Raw genomic sequence first — 4,145 nt, 5'->3', positions numbered from 1 at the left:
TTTCCCTGACTTTCCTTTACAGTATTTTCTTATTGGAGTTATTCTCTGCTTACCTTTCACATGATGATGATGTTGAACTGTTTTCTACAAAGACAAAGGAAAAACAACTGAGTCATCTAGCATGGTTCTATGGGAATGTATTTTTACCATTAATAGTTAAAATGTGTGTTTGCATAGGGGAGAGGCAGTCCTAAAGGCGGTGGAGCCAATTGATGTAATTCAATTATAATGGGGAACATTTTTGAAAAGCTTTATAAAAGTCTGCTTGGAAAAAAAGAGATGCGTATTCTTATGTTGGGTTTGGATGGAGTTGGAAAAACCATTATCTTGTGTAAACTGAAGCTGGGAAAGATTATAGATAACATTCCCACAATAGGTTTCAATGTGGAGACAGTAGAGTATAAAGGTATCAGCCTCACAGTCGGGGATGGTGCTAGCCATTGCAGAGTAAGACCTTTGTGGCGACATTATTTTCGGGACACAAATGGTGTGATTTTTGTGGTTGACAGTAGTGACAGAGAGCGGGTTGGTGAGGCCCAGGAAGAACTACTCAGATTGTTAGTGGAAGATGAGCTCAGAGATGCAGTTTGGTTGGTGCTTGCAAATAAACAGGATCTTCCCAACGCTATGAAGGTAGCAGAGATAACAGACAAGTTGGGCCTACATTCCTTCCACTACAGAACCTGGCACATTCAGGCTACATGTGCCATCAGTGGAGACGGGCTTTCCGAAGGCCTGGACTGGTTCTCCAACCAGCTTGCAAACCAGAAGTGATCAGAAGTGATCCATTCCCTGTGCATTGTGGGAAAATCATCTGGCCTGTTCTCCAGTGCACATGCGCAAGCAAGGAGCCATATGTGCTGTGTGGCTGGGGCTGGGGAGGGAGGGAGCTCTCTCATGCTGTGCTTTATCTACTCTGTAAGAAAACATTATTATATCTTAGCTGGGGGGAAAAATAGTTAAAATGTGTAAAACGTGAAAGTTTACACACACACATTTTTGGCTGTTGTGGCACTGATAGAGTCTGCTCTTTTGTGATTGTGTGTATCTTTATGTATGTTCCTGACCATGGAACTGGATTCTTTGTCTGCGACTCACAATATCTGGTGATTAGAAGAATCTCCCTCAGACAAGTGCCTGGTTCTGTCAGTGCCAAGCCTTACATCCCTTCCAGTGCTCACACGTGTCTGGTTTGGGCCTGGCAGGACATGCTGACTGTGAGGCAGTCTCTGGCTCTGCAGGGTGAGTTGGATGAGGGCAGTAGGAATATTCTCAGACATTTCCAGTCTGGAGCAGCTGTCAATAACTAACCTGGAAGTGACCCCAACTCTGCATAGAAAAGCCACTAAACCAAAATGAAATATAATCCCAGCTTGCTTTGCTCTACCAGATTCCAAACCTGTCCATGGCCACGCTGGTGCCACTCAGCATAAGGGGAAACTTGGGGCAGCACAGTCATAACAGAGACAGTTTAAAATATCTTACTTTTACAAATTTTGCAAAAACACAGCCATTGAATACATTTTGAGGACCTCTTGGAAGAGGCATCTGAAGAAGAAGCTTGATTAGGCACTTAATACACGTGCCCTGTCTGTGATCTGAACACTTTTAAGAATTTATCCTAAGAAAAGTCACTAAGAAGAAACATTTGCTGAATACTGAGACTTTGCTTGGATTTTTTATATAATGAGCATTTTGATTACAGTGTCAAAATGCTGATCATTTTTACTTTACCTTTCATTTCGACTTCCGCATGTTCCTGTGCTCACGCCGCTGATGCACCAGCTGTGTATGGGGCAGCGCTCTAGATGCCAGATCCTGCTCCAGGAAGCTGACACTCAAGTTGAATGTTATACTAAAAAAAATAAGTTGACAAACAAATAGGTAAAGTCTGTAACATGTTAGATGGTTTTAGGTACGAAGGAGAAAATAGCTCTGAGAGGAGGAGGTTAATAGGCTGGAGTAAATATTGAGATTTTACATCACTTTTCAAAGAAGCTGACGTTTGAATAAAAACCTGAAGGAATTTGGCATCTCTGTGGGCCACAGCAGAGATTGGGGTTTGTTTGTCCTTTGAGTGAGGCAGGAAGTGTTTGGGCTTGTAAAGAGTTACATGATCTGACATGTTTTAAAGTATTCCTCTGGCTGCTGGGTGAGAATAGAGGTGGTTAGAGGTCTGGTGAACAGAAATTCTCAGATCTGGTGGGCAGTGGGCCAGGAACAGTGCTGCAGGGGGAGAGAAGGGGTCGGATTCTCTGTCTGGTCCTTCTAACTTAGTGGCCGTCTTGGTGGGGTATCCAGGGTGGTCACCGTTACTTCTGGCCAGGCTGACCCCAGGTCCTGCCTTCTGCTGGGAAGGGAGTCTCAGAGGGACTGTAGATTGTGTCTTGTGGTAATTTCTTTCTTCAGAACTGGAAAGACAAAAGAACTGTTCCAAAGTTTTATAGAAAAACCTGGTTGCAAGGAGATAAATAGAAGCCCTTCATTGTTCTCTTATGGGCAACCATTTTTAAAAAGTAACTTTACTTTTGGGATGACTGATGTCGAGATTTGGTTTTGTTGTTTATTTGTTTAGAATATTTTAAATATATTTTAGCCATTGTAATTGCTTATTTAGTATCAAAAAAAGAGACACAAAAATGAGCAGAAAAGGGAATAGAAAGATACCCTCCCTCAAACCTTGGAATTCAGGAATATGCCAAAGAGTTATCTTATAGCAATAACGGTCGGATCTCACTAGAGTTATGGTAAAGGAGCAATGACCATCTTCACTTGGTCTGTGCTCTCGGAAGGGCAGTGTGGTACCCACAGAAATTATCTTAGTGTTCTGTTTGGCTTAGTCCTTTGATACATGGCATTGGAATGAATTGACATTCAAGGCAACAGAATCATCTTCCTTGAAGTTCTTTAAAAATAGGATAAATAAATACTCTTCCTTCACAATGCAGGATCTCACCTAATGTATACAACCCAAGGGTACATTTCAAAACAACTGAGAGTATATTATAAATGTGTTACCACAAAAAATAAGTAAATGAGGCGATGGATATGTTAATTAGTTTGATTTAAGGGTTCCACACTGTATATTAAATCATCACATTGTACCCCATAAATGTACATATATAGTTATGATTTAATAAAAATTAAGTTAAAAAATAGGATAAACATGGCAGAGTTTTTATCCTGGTGCTTTGATTTAGGCCAACAGAGGTTAGATTATTTGACAGACCATAGGTCCTTTGATTTAATAACATGAACTTACTCAAAATTCAAAAATCTTTTCAAAATACTGCCTTCGGTATGAAGGCGGCAGGATCTGAACCAAGGGAACTACAGACAGCTTTCACAGACTGAAAAAAGTTTTTGAAGTATATTTTCCCTTTATTTTTTTAAAAGTCATCACGTCAAAGAAAGAAAAAGAAAAAACGACCCCAAATCCCTAAATAACCAATATACTGTGTTTTTTTGTATTAATGAATACTTTATTTTCTTTTTAATACTTTCAACCACAGTTCTATGTAAAATAACCTAGTTTTACATGACACATAAGATTTATTAAAATTACATGTTGCAATGTTTAGAGAAAGAGACAGTGGCTGTGTTTTAAAAAGACATTGAAGCAACTTTTGTGTGAAAATATATAGGTGGTTTTGAAATAGAAGCAACCCTGGGCATCAGGAGTCCCAAGGGCTGCTTTCATCTCTGCATCTCCGTTGTCACTCACATTTCAGAGCTGCATTAATACTGCCATTGTGTCTAAAACTTTCTTTTATCTTCCCTCCCCCATTTGGGGGTCAGGAATTCCTTTGAGAGTCTGCAGGCTGCTACGGGGAGAGCTCTCCCATCACAAAAGTGCACACAGCAGATTCCATGTGAGTTTGGGGGTGTCACCCCTTATAAGCATGTGTACAAAGCAGATTCCATGTGAGTTTGGGGGTGTCACCCCTTATAAGCATGTGTACAAAGCAGATTCCATGTGAGTTTGGGAGTGTTGCCCCTTACAAACATGTGTGCACACAGGTTCCATGTGAGTTAGGGGTGTCGTGGTTTCTCATAGCCACCTGTGGCCTGCAGCTGAGTGTGAGTGGATTAAGCACATCAGTGAGAACGGGGGCTGTGAAGTTTGCCGTGTGAACCATGTTAGA

The 4,145-nt window shown here is 40.9% G+C and overlaps 1 pseudogene; it reads left to right on the top strand.

Annotated features, from left to right (window-relative positions):
• The first annotated feature begins 228 nt into the window (after positions 1–228).
• LOC100944127 lies at positions 229–774 on the top strand (annotated as a pseudogene).
• The last annotated feature ends 3,371 nt before the right edge of the window (positions 775–4,145 follow it).

Source organism: Otolemur garnettii, unplaced genomic scaffold, assembly GCF_000181295.1.
Source record: "Otolemur garnettii isolate 467f Iridium unplaced genomic scaffold, OtoGar3 scaffold00138, whole genome shotgun sequence".
Taxonomy (NCBI): Eukaryota; Metazoa; Chordata; class Mammalia; order Primates; family Galagidae; genus Otolemur; species Otolemur garnettii.
This window is presented reverse-complemented; position numbering and strand designations above follow the sequence as displayed.